The sequence below is a fragment of the Pieris brassicae genome, chromosome 8 (genome assembly GCF_905147105.1).
Source record: "Pieris brassicae chromosome 8, ilPieBrab1.1, whole genome shotgun sequence".
NCBI classification, from domain to species: Eukaryota; Metazoa; Arthropoda; class Insecta; order Lepidoptera; family Pieridae; genus Pieris; species Pieris brassicae.
In genome coordinates this window covers 20,548,423-20,566,365 of record NC_059672.1, presented here as the reverse complement: position 1 = coordinate 20,566,365, position 17,943 = coordinate 20,548,423, and the positions used below count along the sequence as shown (strand labels likewise).

At 32.7% G+C, this 17,943-nt stretch overlaps 2 long non-coding RNA genes across 2 annotated transcripts; one reads left to right on the top strand and one right to left on the bottom strand.

Annotated features, from left to right (window-relative positions):
* Positions 1-262: 262 nt before the first annotated feature.
* Positions 263-997, top strand: LOC123713383. The gene is made up of 2 exons (XR_006754175.1): positions 263-624; positions 879-997. It is a non-coding gene; the product is annotated as an uncharacterized LOC123713383 (long non-coding RNA).
* A 2,513-nt stretch (positions 998-3,510) lies between these two features.
* LOC123713322 lies at positions 3,511-3,925 on the bottom strand. The gene is made up of 2 exons (XR_006754171.1): positions 3,783-3,925; positions 3,511-3,568 (listed from the first exon to the last, which is right to left on the bottom strand). It is a non-coding gene; the product is annotated as an uncharacterized LOC123713322 (long non-coding RNA).
* Between the last annotated feature and the right edge of the window lie 14,018 nt (positions 3,926-17,943).

Sequence of the window (17,943 nt, the reverse complement as noted above, 5' to 3'; positions counted from 1 at the left end):
TCTTCCAGGCAACCACTGTGAGTAAAGAAAAAATGTATTAAATTACATGAGATAGGCAAGTAGTGCAAAAATACATGTAATACACAGTTATTAAGACAAAAACTAAACAGGAATAACGAAAAAAAACAAAACAAACTAAACTAAAAAGATTATACATTAAAAATAGAAAGTAAAAAGTCACAAAAATGACGATAATTTAAGATAAGTCTCACGTCAGTTAGTAGTTGGAAAGAAAGTTAGGGATGCGATGTGGACAGGTAATGTTTGTACAGAAAAAATTTAAAGGATGATAAAGAAGGAGCTAAGCGAATAGGGACGGGAAGTGAGTTGAAAAGAAACTTCAAAATGTTTGTCACTTAAAATTGATGCATGAGCCGAGCCGGGGTTTATCATTCTTTGAGAATACAAACAATAAAGCTAGATTTTCCGGTTATAAAAGGCTTGTGGCTTCTGTGTTTTCCTCATTTTTAATTTAGTCGCGACGAAATGAAGTATTTTGTTATATTTGCTTTGCTAGCATTGTCTTTTAAAGATGTTTTTGGTGGCACGCTTTTGGTTCCTGGAATAGATCCAGCTCGTACAACAACGAAAAAGCCTTGGACTACTAAGATTAAAAATGGATTGGTAAGTTGACAAAGAAGTCCGATAAGCCCAAAATGACCATGCAGTATACCTCATACTGCATGGTCAAACCATACTGTGGTCATTTTCATACTTCATGTCAATAGTGTGTTAACGCAAAATAAATAATTAGGGTATTGATCCTAAGACCGTAACCCATCAATATCAGAGATGCATGGTTCTATTAAAAATATTGTATTAATAAGAAGTTATTCAAATAATCTAGAGTTACTTTCAAAAAGCTATATTTTTTACAGGATACATTCTTCCAGGGAGCAGCAGCAGCGAGTATTTTACAACAAGCTATTCACAACGGAAAACACTCCAAACAGCATAATACTGATCCTAAAGCTCATAAAATAAATAATTAATATTATTTACTGTTTTTTTTATAACTACATATATTTGCGCAAGTAAGATGACATTAGCTGGTATTGGATACTTGTTCAATTTGATATGTTATTACTTCAAGTAAGTGTAGTTTTTTTTTCTTTGTGTTATGTTCTATTTTTCTTGTTGTGCGCTATTATGTTATGTTAGCTTGTTGTTAAAATTTTTAGAATACATTAGTTTATAATTGGTTCAAAAATCTTACGACCGCTATGTGGAACCAGCTGCCCACTGAAGTATTTCCGATTCAATTCGACTAAACGTCCTTCAAGAAAGGAGCGTACCTATTCTTAAAAGGCCGGCCACGCAGTCGCGAGCCCTCTGGCATTGAGAGTGTCCATGGGCGGCGGTATCACTTAACATCTGGTGAGCCTCCTGCTCGTTTTTATAAAAAAAAACACACCAGACGCCACTTGGTCTACGATATTAGTGGAGGAGACAACAGCAGTGGGTGGAACGAACTTCGCCTATGTGGGGCTGGACGGGAACGTATATAATATTTATAACTTTCATGCTGTTGCATTTTTAGCTCTTACGTATTACTATAGTTATATATAATAAACATACAAAAAAATAACATCCATTCAAAGGTGGTATACAAATAATTTTTATTCTCTGAGCGCAATTAGCACAGTGAAGAAAAACAACATAAACAAACCAGCCTGTCTTAGTTATAAATAATCCTTAACATGTACTGTATTATATAAAACGGGTTATAGCAATCGCACAATTAAGTTTCATCATAAAATCTTCTCGGAACCATGTCGCCAAACTATTACGTGTTAAGCAAAATTTTAAGTATTTTACCAGTGATAAAAATGATAATAAATCTGAAGGGTCGTAAAAACACGTTAGACACTCGATAAATGAGTTTTTAAAGTGCTAATAATCATTAGAGACATCCTAAGACAGAGACATACTAAGGAGTATTGTGTCCCAACGTATTAAGATCATCACCATCGAAATGGGAATTATTCAAATTACTGTTAACGTAATGCGATCAGATGTTAAATCTTTTGTAAACGTAATGAATTTATGCTAAAACTAGGAACAGCATGTGCTTCTAGTCTACTGATAATGCTTAGCACAGTTTTCATTCACTCTTGAATCTAAATCAGAATAATTATTGTATACTCAGGAATCTAACTAAGTACAGCTTAGTCAAGATGCTTTAACAGTACCGTATGTATGAAAATTTGTCGACATTTCTGTTAAGGCAACTTGTCTAAGCCTCCAGGGCTGAATACATAGGATTTTATTATCAACTGTAAACATAACTTTGATGCATTGACTAAAAAAATTAGTAATAAAATATATTTGCAAATTAATTTTATGAAACGGATACGAAAATTTAACCTACATTAAGATAGGATTTTCATTATAATTTAAAAGTTTATAACGAACCAAGCCAATAAAAGCTTTCATACGAATGGATAAAATTACTTTTTATATTGTATCTAGAGGATAAAAATTAGGTACTTATAAATCAGTGTATGCATCTATATATCTTATATTTTCCCAATTCAGTGCAGTTTCTGGTTCGTTAAGGAAACTGGCACGTCTCAGATCATAAAATCGATATGTCAAGCATAAAGTAGATCTTGCCTTGCCATAACGAAACATATAAAACGAAAAATATTTCAACATATGATATATAACTACTCTAAAGATGTATATACGTACTCATGCATAGTATGACGATAACAACTTTTTGAATCGTTATATCTCAGAAACGATGGCTCGTAGGAAAAAAATATTCGTTCATTTTTATAGATAATTTTATTTGCTGAAAATCACGAAAAACTCATTTTTTTACCTTTGATCTTTTTCCGTAAACGGGATTGATACTGTTAACTGAAAGTTAAAATATTGCACCAAGGTGCAGAATAAGCTCAGCTAGCAATTTAATGCCCTAAATATTGACATTCTTAAGAAAATAAAAGTAATAAAATACTGTAACTGACCTAATTTGTGTGTACATGGAAAAATACAATTTAAAAAAGTGGTACATTTTATATTAAATCAATCAATGCAGGAAAAGTCTCATTCCGGGAAGGCGTAGTATACGATCGTCAACAACAGGACCGAAAAATTTAACATATATACCTGTCATTACTTAATGTACAGTTTTCTTATATGAAATCTTATTTTGTGACGGATACTAAAGGAATATATTTTTTTAGTTATAAAAGTGCAAAAAATGCGCATTAGTCAGTTCGGTGAACGCATCGAAAATTAAATTAAAAATATTAAAAACCTATGAATTATGTATATCAACTAGAAAATGTGGGAATAATGTTTCATTAAGTAAAATATTGGGTGACAGTCAGTTTTAATTAATGACTGGCAAATTTAATTATACATAAATGCACAATAATTAAAATTAATGAATAAAAAGCTGTTTGTATTAAAATATTTTATTTTGTACCCATATCAGTGTCTTATAAACAAAATTGTTATTTAAGAGAATGTTAAATTAGCCTTGTCTTCTATTTTTTACATGTTCGTACACTTCATGTGCTGTGCCTGCTGCTCCAACGACTCCGAGACCTTTTCTCTGTAAATATAAAAAATATAAATAAAACTCCTTAAGATAGTTTGTTAAAAAAATATTACGTCGTACTTGACAGATAGTTTGATTCGATAATTATCTATTCCTGGAACAATTTATTTCATAATCACTATATTTATCTGTACGATATTTTAATGAAAATAAACATCGATAACGAACATGCATTTATTGCTCATAGTTACGTTAAGTAATTACTTACTATAGCACTACCGCCTTTTCTAATTGCGTTCACGTTGACTTTGGGGTTTGCATCAGTGAGTCCCGCGAACAAGACAATCACCGCCAGCACAAAAGTGAGAAAACTGAACAATTTCATTTTAATAGATTAAACTTGTCACCTTCAATGTTGTTTGGAGAATGATGGTCTGATGCAGACGCAAGGAGTATATATACGAAAAAGCTCATGGGTTCGAGCACGTGGGTTTTACCATGGAATTTATACTCAAAGCACGTGATACTGGTTTGTTTTATTGAGGAAAACTTATTTGTTCTCCCGATGCTTAAGGCATAGTTGTGGCAATAATTTTCCAGTTAAAACGCAATTAAAGTTTAACAATAGATTGAGGGTTTCTTGGTTCAGGTATGTTGCAATTTAATGTACTGGAAAATTTTCCCCCAACAAGTATGTTCTTAGAAATTTTCGGTTTTGTTTTGAAAATTCAATATTTCGGGTATTTTAACAATGTCTTCTAGAGAATCCTTGCTAAGAGAGAGAGATAACACAGAAGCGAAAAAAATATTTTATTGTTTTTATTTCGAAATCGAGTTTGTGTTGTTGTCAAGTCTTTTGTCGGAATGACTCATAGTTATAGTGATAATTTACTTTACAATGTTAGAAGCTTTTTTACTTTTTAATCGTAACAAGAGGAGAAGGGTTAATATCGGATTCTTTTATATTCTCTGAAGACGAAGATCCCAATTGAAAAATCCTTTTAATTGTGACCTAACCTCACAGGAACTGGTCTGTACTGATAATTAGGACAGCATCCTATGTCTAGTACACGTCATCAGGCCCAAAATTGAGCACATCTGAAGATTTGGTATTACTTATGACACGTAAGGTATCAGCATCAGTCTAACCTCTCTTTGTTCCCAAACAAATAGAATTTCTCCAAATCCTTACGGCTGATAATATCATGTGCCTTTCTTCCTGGTAAGAAGATGTTGTAACGAGGTATGTACTCAGGACTTATTATTCTAGTATAAGATTGTGTATCGACAGCCACCGAACCGTTCTTTGTGGTACAGATGTCATAAATCATTATTTATAAAAACATATAAAAATATGTTTTTCTTTTTCTATACTATGATGTACAGTCCTGTGATATCATTTGCATTTACTATAGCTGCATAGTTGCATATCTGTGCATTTATAATGTAACTCGTTTAATAATTGCACACGCATATTTATTTTCCTTGTTTGTAAAACAATACTTAATAAAACAGTTTAAATGATTTTTTGATCTTAGATTTTAAAACAATAAAAATTGTATTTAAGGCGGCAGGGCTTTAGTGGAATAATCGTTAATTGTCCTTGGTTCGATTCCAGGTGAATCAAACATTGATTACATATCCAACCTACCACATTTCGTGGTTAGCGTGGACATTTAATTATGCTGCTCGTTATAAAATTTTATTAGCTTCTGAAAAACCAACATTGTGTCCTGCAAATATACGTGTAAAAGTATATAAGAAGGATTTTTAAAGTATTATAAAAGTGCTAGCTTACAATAAAACTGCGATTCAATTTGCAAAACCTCCCTAGTTTAATTGTTTTAGATGTTGCATTTTCAATCTTCTCTATAAAGAATTTATTCTGTATAAAACAGTTATAAGAGAACATAGGTAAAATGAAAACACACAAATGTTTACAATATTGTCAACCTCAGTTACATCAAAAGCTACATAGTAGTAATAATATTTAAATATAAAAAGATAACTAAAACACATTTAAAATGTACGGCAGTGTACCTACCTACGAAGCTGACAGCGTTTGGCGGTTTTTACATTAAATTCCTCGAAATGGATACATGTTGTAGATATATTTTATGTCGTCATGGTGGCCAGGTCTTTCGGCTACTTACAAAGTTAAAGTCGTATGGGAGTAAAATTTACTACTTGTGAAAGTAACTTCGCTGTTCGACTTTCATCCCTGAGATCGTAGGGTCGAACAGCGGATGTACATCGCGAAACAAACGCGAAGGATCTACTATTACTTTAATAGCGAAGAAAATATATGTTAACATATTTCATTTAGTCATTACAAGTGGAAATGCGGGCACGCTTCTTCCCTCGTATTGTTAAGTTGGATCGTTGCCAGTGATTCAAAAGGATTTACAACACACAAGTCATTCAGTCTGGCAACAATAACCAAAAGAGATTAGTGCCTAAACATGAAACAAATTGTATTTATTAGAGATTATTTTTCTTAATCTACTTATAACTCTGTCGCAACACGGAAGTCTAATATAAGTATAATAAAGTCTTATTACAGACATGTGTGTAATTTTACTTTGTAAGTGGTCGTGCAGGGCATTTTTTTATTTCGTACTTGAAGTTGCCGAACTATCCGTTCGCAAAAAACCAATGTACATTCTGGGTTCGGGGTGAGTCATTAACTAGATAGAGGTCACAGATGTAACTAATATAAATTTATAGTATTACCATAATCTTTGAAGATCTTGTAGCGTGATAAGCGAGTTTGCTGCAAACATTTGTTTTTCAACTTTTGACGTGCCGATGATGACTTTAACGTTACATAATCTAATACCGTCAACCCCTATCAAACAACGTTCATCTAGAAGCATGCTAGAGTTTCACCCTTTCGTTGTTGTCCTCCCCAGGTGCACTGCACGGAAGTCCTTGACCTTTTTCATCTTCCCTAGACATAATAATATGGGGTAATTTAAGCGGCGATTAAATTGGCATCTCCTTAAGACCTTTTTAAAGACTTAGTTGGAAATCTTTCAGAATCAAATTCCTCTACAGCATATGAAAATATTAAGGGATGTGGAGTAAAAAGAATAAAAAGTACATTAAAATCAATAAATTTATAACTAAAACACTAGATAAAACTAATATTTACATACACTTAATTAAACTCGAAAATAGTAGGATTAAATATGAATTTGACACAAAATGGAGATCTGCGAACTTCAAAATATAGCAGATTCCATGGTATCAAAACTACAGGAGTCACAAAGCATGGTCTCTAAATACTCGACTGCTATGGAAGATCTTATTGAGATCTCCACACATGCAGGACAATGCTTTGAGTTTGGATAATAATAATATTTCAATGCCAAAATTAACAAAATTAAATGTAATTTACTGTAATCAAATAAGCAAAACAATGAGCCAATTTTTAAATAAGAAACAAAATCTTATAAACAGCTGTTACCCAAATGCTAATTTTAGATATATTGTACAGAGTCGATTCTTCCAGTAAAACTGAAAATTTACTTATTAACTACAATGAAAAATTGTGCTGGTTTTTGTGTGCGTGTTTACATTCCGTTATAGAAAAAGCACAGCATCAAAATAATGTGAGACATAGAATTGTCTTTTGTTAACATAGCTTTTACACATTAAGAAAAACACTTTTTGAACGGATTGAAGCTATGTATTATTATTAAAAAAAACTCACGGTGGCCACGCACGCTGAAAAGTACGCAAATCGTCGGGAAAAAAAATAAAATTTAGAATTATGTAAATAATTATAAGTTTTTAATAATAATACATAGCTTCAATCCGCTCAAAAAGTGTTTTTCTTAATGTGAGACATATTTTAAATCATACAATGCATACATTTATATTGTATAGTAAAAACTTTACGCTAATTGATACCAATAGGGAAATTAGTTGTAATAATTACTTTTTGATAAAGGAAAGATATATTCTACCTACATATATCATATTTATTATTTATAACAGCCAAAATTTGGCTAGACCACCATACCACCTTGCTTCTATTGAGCAGGTTTCAGTTAGTAAGACTAAGAGAGATAGTATTTCCAATTTAAATTAGATACTAAGACAACAGAGAGTCTCTCTGCCCTAAAATTTGTAAGTAAGATAAGTCAATTGAAGAACAATACTATCAATCTGGTTCACCAAAATATACAAGGAATGAAACGTAAACTACAAGAAATTGAGCTCAAAAACATGAGCTGTGAAAATGTTGACATATTATGTACGTGGTATTAGGTATTACAGAACACTGGTTAAAAAATGGTGAATTTGTGTTCAATTTTTGTAGGCGTCAGATCAGTAGTTCGTTCTGCAGAGGAAATGCAATACGCGGGCCACCGCCATGAGCAATCATTAATTTTGCTTAGTACAAAATTAAAATTTAAACAAAGGAAGTACATAGTGAACCTCTCTTTGGAACGCCTTATTGAAGTATCGTGTGTGGAACTGGATTAATTTATCATTGTTAGTTTGTATAGCCCTCCTTCAGCTCAATATGATAGCTTCAAAAAAATGTTAGACCAGGTTCTGTTCAAATTGCCAAAGTCCTTTTATGAAAATTTGCTTGAAAACTCTAGTTGAAGTAAACTCTCTTTAAATCATACAATTACTTGATCTTTTATTGTACCTACTAGGATAACAGCCACCACGGCAACATGTATTGACAATATCTATAGTAATATAGTTCTTCTCAACACCTATATTATCAGCAAACTAACATCTAACCACTCTGGAACACACTCGGAACCTTAAACCACTCATTTTCTTGATTCGGTAAGTAACATTATTAATCTTCGTGACCATTGTGTATGGACCGTCCCAGTCTGCTTTGAAGCTTTGGTGATTTGCCTTTGCGTTTTGTTGGGTTATGGTATGTGTGGTTATTTTATTATTACTAATTACTTAAGATGTTATATGGAACATGGTGCAATGTTTGCAGGTCCTTATAAACGTTGTGAATAACAAAAACTTGGCGATTTAAAAAAAATACGGAGAGTTTATTGCCAGTTCTTCTCTTCCTTACTACGCCCTTGTAAATGTAAAATTAGAAGCATTTTATATACATTTCTGTTTTTACGTTCGTAAGTGTACCTTTATGAATTTGCCCAACATCTGTCCAGTTCTGTATTTAAAAAAAACGTAATTATTAGGATTTTAATAGACACTAATTTATAAGCACAATTTGGATTCGCCTTTGTTTATTTCAAAGGAAGTTCAAAACTAATATCGAATATCTAGTATCTACGGAACGGGTGACGTACCCGTTCCGTATAGTTATAGTATAGTAGTGCATATAAGTACTGAAATCAAGCAGCGAAGAATAGACTAGCAGATTTACGGTATTGGGTTATATCTGTATGCCGTCCCGCCCATTAACCGAGGCCACAAATGGGTAATAAATTTATCTTTCTTATTTTCTGTTTTCTGTTGTGTGGCCTTGTTGGCGCGGCTTTAAATAAATAACTTCCATTTTGAATTTATAAAGCATTCTAACCTCTACTTGAGATATGTAGCATAATAATAAACTTTTAAACAAGTTAAGCTTCCTCATTATTCGAGAATTAACTTTGAATATTAATTTTCACAAAGTTTACGTTAAGGTTACCCTAAATCTAAATATTTCTAACAAAATTACCACGTTTTCGTAATTATTATTATTTTCTGTCATTATAGACAATTTATGTTGATATATTTTCCCTTAAAGAACATTCATTTTCTCTCCAACTGTAATGATATTATGAATAAATAAGAATTAAAAAGATTTAAACTAGATTTCCGAATCCAATGTAGGAAATGAATTGCCATTGATAAACCGATTCAGCCAACACTTAAACTTACGATACGGAGGTCCTACATTTATATATAATATATACGTATTAATAAAGTTCTTGCATAACAATTAGATATTACTTAGTATAGAAAAAAAAGTAAAAAAAATATTTTCTTTAAAAAATGTAAAAGAGTGTGAGAGTGAGTGTATACATGTCAGAAGTGAAACTTCTTTGTATGTTATATATAACTCCACCTCCACTCCATGTATTTGTATATCTATGTTCACACTGTTACACACTGTACTATAGGTGCTAATGATAATATAAATAAATAAAAAAATCTGAGTTTACTGCACAAGACGTTATACAACAGAATTGCCATCAAAAGTTCATCATGATGATATGTAACAACTAAACGAATACATCAACCAATAGCGTGTATTTTTTCTCGATCTCCCTGACTCTCTCTCTCTCTTTCAATCGGTCTCGTGACGCTAATATTATTATTATTGCGTTTCATCCGTAAAAAAATTACCCTCATGCACCTAAAGAAGTTTCACTTCAAAAAACCCTTTTTCTGCCAAAGAAATTTAATTTCTGATATACAGTGTACTTTGTAGGCACGTAGTTTGTTATTTTTTTATTTTATTTATATAGTTACTTAACTTAGTAATAGTCATAAAAATGTATCAACAGGTTGATGTATATAATTTACGATAAAATTATGCAATAGCGTTCGTCGAGGCTGACTCTCGTAAAAGGCTTATTTGATGAGTTCTGAAACTGCAATAGCCTGAAAAGTAAAGTTACTTAAAGACGTATAAAGCCTATTATTACAATATCCATATCAATTATTCCATGTTAATAGGTGACCTGTAATTGTATTCTTCTTATTAGTTTAAAATGAATATATTTCTTTTTTCAAGCCACACCTGTTTACCAAAGGGGTAGGCAGATACCAAAGACCCACTTGTAATAATAGTTCAATATATTACAATAGGTGGTAAGCTTGTTATATTCACATTTAAGATAGCTCCCTAGATTTTCAATCTCAATTTTCCCCCCTGGAATCGAAAATTACAAAAATTCTTGTTAATAAGAGCCAAGACACCTCAGTTTGTCCTGATATAACTTATAGTGTATATCAATAAATCTGACGAAAAAAGTTACATCGGAAGACAGGTAATATTAAGATACATAGGGAAAAGGAAACTTTTTACCAAACTCCCTGTTCCTATCACATTCATTCTACTTTCGATAACAAATCTGTTTAGTATTGATTGAAAAACTTTGTAGGATAAGTTAAACTGTGAGCTTTGAATTCCTCTGTATCGAAGTTTTTAAGAAATGTAGATGCAATGATCGGCTAAAATAGTGTATATGTCGTTCGATGATATGATTGATCACTCTTTGATGGGGCATGTAGATGAAGCGTTATCATAATTATATAATACCTAGTAGATTTAGGTTGATTGCCCCAATCTTAAACCCGAATTCAATTTTCGTGTACCCTCTAGATACCCTGGCCATCCTTTCATCCCATTTGTCCCTATTTTCAGAAGAACGCGTTTTGGCCCAAATGCATCGATATTCAGCTTTTGCAGCAAACAAGCTAGTTCTGAATATCCATAGGTGCTCCCACTTTGAAATCAACTTTAGTTTTTATAATAATCGATGTTTTGTCTTTTCATGTTTGTTATGTTTGCCTTGTGCTTTTCACATTGAATCTCCTATTGTATTTCTTTATGTTGCACTGTATCAGTGTGCCGAGCGTTGGCAAGCCTTTGTAAATGAAAAAAACAGTTGAGTAGTTGTTGAAAATCTCAGTCATGCCAGTAATTAAAACCAATAAAGTACAAGGTAAAATCTGATAATAGGATTGTTAGTTACTCGCCCAATAGCCTTATTGTAATAGAAAATGACAATTTACACTAAACACCAAACATATTTTATGATGTGGCGTTAACTGAATTATTATTAGGCTTTTTTTTTAGCTGATAATACAATTTAGATTCTGCAATGGAGTTACTATTATATTCATCATAAATATTGATGTTCTTATACAATCCCTTTCATTCCGTATTTATAGTTTATGGAATGGAATTAAGAAGTTGTACATACATATGAAAAATATTAACGTTTTTTTTCAGTTTGTCGTAGATTATATAATTTATTTAAAATAATGAATCTATGAAAAATCATTAAATGAGGCTTATAAACGCTATTATCGCTATTATTTCCGCTACTCCCACCGCTATCACTATAGTGTCGGTTTTAAATCAGCATCTGTACACTGACATCTATCAATGTCCAATCAATTTATCTCCAATCAAGCCAGATGGCCGAAACAGATTAAATAAATGCCAGAAAGATGAATGATTTACTCAATATACATCGTTTAACGAATGATTATGTTGGTTTGTATAAAGTCTCGAAACGCGAAATATATTTTTGTATCTATTGCATTGACAAAGAGAAAATAATGATAATAATGGTGATAGCTAGGCGCATAAATGTCTGGAAGTAATATTGTGTATTAGATGCCAAAACGATAATGATACGAGGGTGACGAGTCATTTTAGAATTTCATTAAACTATTTTGTCGAGTAACCGTTTAATAACATACGTTAATGTGTTATATTGTCACCCTATAATCAATTCTCAATACAATAATTAAAAATAGTACAACATTTACCTTTTATAAAAGCTTATAGAGTTGTTTATTAGATTGTTATAATGATGTGAAGTGATACCGCCGCCCATGGTGATTGCCAGGAGGCTCTCAAGTGCGTTGCCGGCCTTTTAGGAAATGGAACGCTCTTTTCTTAAAGGACCCTAAGTCGAATTGGTTCGGAAATACTTCAGTTGGCAGCCCGTTCCTCATAGCGGTGGTACGCGCCAAAAACAGCTTTTAAAACGCCCAGTTATGGATAATGGAGAGACGGGCGTCGAGGTGATACGGGTTTCGTATTCTGCCTTTCGTAAAGCAGCAGACTTGAGAGACCCGTTCGGGGATTTTAGATTTGAAGTTCTAAAGCAATTGGAGAGCCAAGCAAAGGCAGAATCTTATGTATTTACCGCCGAATACACGTGATACAGACTTTTTGTTATTTTCCGAATTGTTGCATAATAAATCATTGACCAAAAAAAGTTCTTGCGTTCGGTTCATTTTCACGTGTAACAACTAACAATAGTTTTAGATTTGCCGCCAACTCACAAAAACAAATGACAAATGAATGTACTACATTACCAAAGAGTTCTAAAATTGAAATACAAAAAAGTTTTAATTAGCAATGTTTCTAACTGGCCGGTTCTAAACATTTTCAGTGTTACCCATGAACATAGCAGTGTCTTTGTTTCCGTAAGCCGTTTTTATTTATTCTTAAAAAATCACTCGAATACAATAGAAAACGGATATATATATTTGAAACGAGCTGCGAAAATTATAAACTAAAATTTCCATCCATAATATATCACTAAAAAAATATTACATTTTTCTTTTGGGTTACTGCGAACCTGGCCCTTTGATACCCACGTTATTGGATATATTTTTAGTTGTATCTTTTCAACCAATATTCGTCCGATATTCCTGGTAATCTGTTTTATAATGAATTTTTTATTATTTCTGAGAAAGGCATTGATAATAGTTTAGTAATAGTGAACTATTTCAATTGTTAACCTCAAATTTTCAAACTATACCAAACTTTTCGTAGTTAGCGTATTGTCTGTCACTAGCACAAACCGATATCTTAGTCTACATTTATAATAATATGTGATAAAATTAAAATTACATTTATATTTTTTTCTTTCCCGTGAATTACTCACGCATTTAACAAAAGGATGAGGTTTCAAACAGGTTCCTTTTTAGGGGGAAATAAGTATGAACATTATTAAAAGATATTTTGAAAACAGTTAAATGTATTACAAAACAAAGGCAAATAACTTTAACTCGTAGCAGGAGGCTAGGAAAAAGACTTCCATCTTCACACATGTGCACGCTGATCTGCATAATCCATGTGTCAAGTGATTCAGATTTTAGAGTTATATTTTAAAAGTGCATTAAATGGTTGAAACACGGGAACTGTGATATTTAAAAGTCTCTATCTATCTAAAGTTTTACATAATAAATTGTGAACAAACTAAATTCTTAATAATTCGGAGAGGCAATACAAAAGATTGTTTATTGTTATATAAAATGAGTTTAATAGTATTTGCCCAATAAATACTTAAGTTCAACAGAAGAATCAAGTGTGATGACGAGTGATATTTATAAGAGTAGGATAGGCTTTATGAATTATATGCATTAAGAAAATATAATCACAAAGCAGTGTTTATAGAGTATGTCAGAAATTTGTATTATTAACTTTTAGAAAAGTCTTAAAATATACAAAGGCTTCGCATATACGTGAGAAAATTAAGAATTCAATTAATTAAATAAAACCTACTTGGAATGTTATAAATCGAGAAACAGGAAAACTTATGTACCGGAATGCAAGTATATTTTAAGAACGTTAGCGCTAATAATGTAGTTAAAACTTTTAAATCTTTAAAATTGAGAGATTCTGGAGACTTGTGGGGTTGTTTCTGTACAAATTATTAAGGACATTATTGATATTATTGCCACAGATCTTGCGTATATTTTCAACAATTGTATTGATTAAGGAAGATTTGATGAAGCGTAGTAAAATAATACCTTTATTTAAATCTAGATGCAAAGAGATCCTACTAATTTTAGACTCATCTCAATATTGAAAACAGTGAGTAAAGTTTTTGATAAAAAAATACTAGAACAATTAATTACATTCTTTAATACAAAAAGACTTTTACACAACGCACAATTACGGTTTTCCTAAGGGTCGCTCCACTACCGATGCTGGAATAGCTCTGTTACAGCATATATTTGATGCATGGCAGAAAACTCAAAATTTACTGGGAGTTTCTGTGCTTTGTCCAAGGCGTTTGAGTGTGTTGATCATGAGACTCTTCTTTGCAAACTTGACCACTATGGTATAAAAAATGTAGCTAAGCTTAATAACCTCTGGCCGAATAAATATTGTCCGGCCAAATGCTTGTCATTTTAGTCAAAGCTAGTCGCGCGGCTTCTACAAGTGAAATGTCAAACGCTAACCTGTATTTGTGATAGGATTGGTGAAAGAAGACGAATAAAATCGTTATTTAAATTACAAAATCAACTATTTTTACTAGATTTTTTATATATGCTGAATTGTCATTTGCCAAAAAGTAATTTCTGTGGTTTCGTTGAGTCAATTTTATCTGTAGGGTCACATATTGACAGAAGTCAATTGCCCATTCAATATCCGGTGTCCCTTTAAGAGGTTTTGGAACTCACAAATGCTGGCAAAACTGGTTAAGGGGTGGAGGAAGTTGCTAAATACGAAATACACTTTAACGAATTAAAAGAAGTGACTCCAAAAAATAGAGTTTCGGCCCAGTATCTTAAGCGTGCGACCGTCAATCCTTGGGTTGAAGGTTATTTCCATAATTTTTTACACTCGTTCGTACGGTGCAACCGGCACGTCATAGACCTAAAAAATCGAAGTTTTGTGTCATACATGGAGCTGAAAGAAAATAATACGAAACATATATAAAAACCTGGGGCCGAGGCGAAGGAGGATGGTTTTTTTAACTCCAGGCTACGCTACAATGAAAATAAATATTTATATTTAAAAAAGAACTCCACAAATTCAAGTACCTTATTTACTAGATCTGACCTGACCTATAAAAAATCAGAAAAATGAGATATTTATTTCTAACGTAATAAGGATTAAAGTTTCATTCCCATTCTCCATTTCCTTCCAACCCTGGCACAAATTACACAGCAAACAACCAATTGATGCCGACATACAGATTATTGGTCGTAATTAATGTTTATTAAGCCGGATGAAATATCATATCAAAATATCATGTTACATTTAACATTAGATCAGTGTTGGCGTGCGCTTCTCATCCCTGAGGTCGTAGGTTCGATCCCCGTCTGTGCACCAATGGACTTTATTTCTATATGCGCGTTTAGATGTATATAGGTGGTAGCGTCACTGATTTATTTTGCTTAAAATTAACAGTATCAATATTTACTTTGTTAGACGAATAAATTAATTGTTGTATGCATTAGAATAAGATAGAAAACTTTTGTCATAATATAGTAATACGATACTGTATACAAACGCGTTTGTAGAAACGTAATAATAATAATCCAGTGGTGGTAAACCTATATGTGCCTAAGCCTCGTATTATATATGCGTTTCTTTAGTCATTTTTATTTCATAGACCAAGTGATCAGCTACATCTACTGATCTAACAAGGGCGCCGATTTTGGACTTGAATAAGCGAGTGTTAGACGCGCTTATTGAAAATCCATTGGTGCAAGGATCGGCGCTCAAACCGACGACTTAAGGGATTATAGTGTCTCGCTGAAGCAAGTAGGACTAGTAGGACACTGCGTATTGTAGGAATTTATAGCTATTAACTGTGAATAAATATTGCTTCTCGCTTCTTATAATTGGGTACAAAAGATTGTCAACGAATTAATGAAACGCCGAACAGTTTCAGTCCCGTTATTAGTTTTAGTACTTGTAACAAAATTTAGTGCCTTTTAAAAAAGTAATTTAAGTCTAACCTTCTAAGGATTTTAACTTAAGAAAGTGTCCAATAACACTACTTACAGTCTGTATTAACGGGAAGACAGTTTGTTCTTGTGTTTTTTTTTTACTTTACAGTTTACTTTTTACTCCAGCAGTCTTTTTTATACGATTGAGGCAACGTCGTTGGTCGGGGAGCAAAAATTAACTTTTAAAAAATTACATCCTATTTAAATAGTTGCTAATATTCTAAGCATTTATTTTTCTCTAAAAAATATTGTACTCTATGGATGACTTTTGGTTCATTAGCAAAAGGTTGAAGGATCCATTATATCAATTAGAACACCTGTGTCTGATGTCGTTACACTGCAATTAGTACCGTGTACTTATGCCCTTACCTTTATAATTAGATTTGTTTAAAACGCTTTTATATATGTAATAGCCGTCATCACCGATTCTGATCCCGGTTAGACTCGTATTGTAAAAAGTATGCCATCAAAAACATAACTTGCAAAAAACAAAATTGGCAACGTAGTTCTCCGTAATAAGTTGTCAGATCTATGTAACAACAAGTCGGTCAATTTAGTCATGTAAATAGCTCACCGAACAACATATACTGACCATATCAATATTACAAGTCTTATATATTCAAATAAATACATTGACTTGGCCACTTTGGTTTCCATGTCTAAGCTAGAAGTGCCTTAGAGTTGTGATGATCGGTCAGTCAGTAAGTGACAAAACTAAGAAATTTGACTAGTTATAATTCTTAACTCGTATGGTTCTTCGAATACTAACTTCGAATGCAGGCTTCTAATTTTATCCAGAACGAAGTAATAGGGGGTCGGAAATGGCAAATCGCAAGCGCGTCACTAAAACCTGGCCACCTAAAAAATGCCCAAGCGGGGAAGCAGGGGTCCATGCGTTCAAAAGAAGTTAAGGTGACCCATCCCTGCAAGTACTGGACCTGATCTTCCCTTGCGTTTACAAATAGCTAGCCTATATGCCCCGGTCTGTGAAGGATACTTGCTGTGTCAAGTATCTTCACAAACCCACAATGGGCCTGGAGAGGCGGACGCAACAGCTGTATCGCTTGTCGGGAAGCGGATAAAGCTCTGCTGTTACCGCATCCCGCCCAAGAGATAGTCAAGTATTACGTCACGAAATTTTTGGAGATTCTTGACCCCCCCCCCCATGAAACGTACCGTAACTTTTCTGTAACCGTAGTAAAACGTTTATGTGCAATGCATTTCGCAAGTAAAAAAAAGGGTCGGAAATGACCCGAACTGGTTCAAGAATATGGCCGTGTCGCTTTTTGCTCGTCTTGGCGGACGCACTGCCGTGACCACAGATCAAATTCCTTCTTTAATAATAGACATTTAATGACATAACGTTTGAAGTTAAGGTCCTTGAAGGTGTTAATACTCTTAAGCTAATGGATCAAAATTTAAATGGAACTATGTTTAATATTCCAAAACATCAAAGTTACATAGTTGTCGTCTAACCTCATATATTATTACTAATACTAATAATTTATTGGCCATAATCAGAGTTTAGCGTTATGGATAACTTTGTTTTGACATAAGTATAATAGTTTTGTGTTGACATTAACCATATTTTGAGAAAACTGTTTTGAGAGTTTTTAAAACTGCGCCAAGCTCTACAGCAAAATTGTGTATACATTGTGCAGACACATACACAGAAATGTCACCTAATTTATATCAACAACTTCATGTCAAAACCATCTGTATAAATTTTTTCATCAAAGAGTATTAACTTCTTAGGTCTTCTTAATAAATTGGAAGGAATATAAAATAAAGTATCTCATTATAACTTTGACGTTGCCGAAAGCGAAATCTTTTAAATTAAAAAAATCAATTTCAGAATTAAACAGGTCGAAAAGATCCCAAATTTGTATTACGAAGTATTTGTTGTTGAACGCAATACTGTTAAGGATGGATAAATAGTTTTACTTAGAAATTAATCGATTTCATAATTGTTTCAGAATTTCGTATGGAGT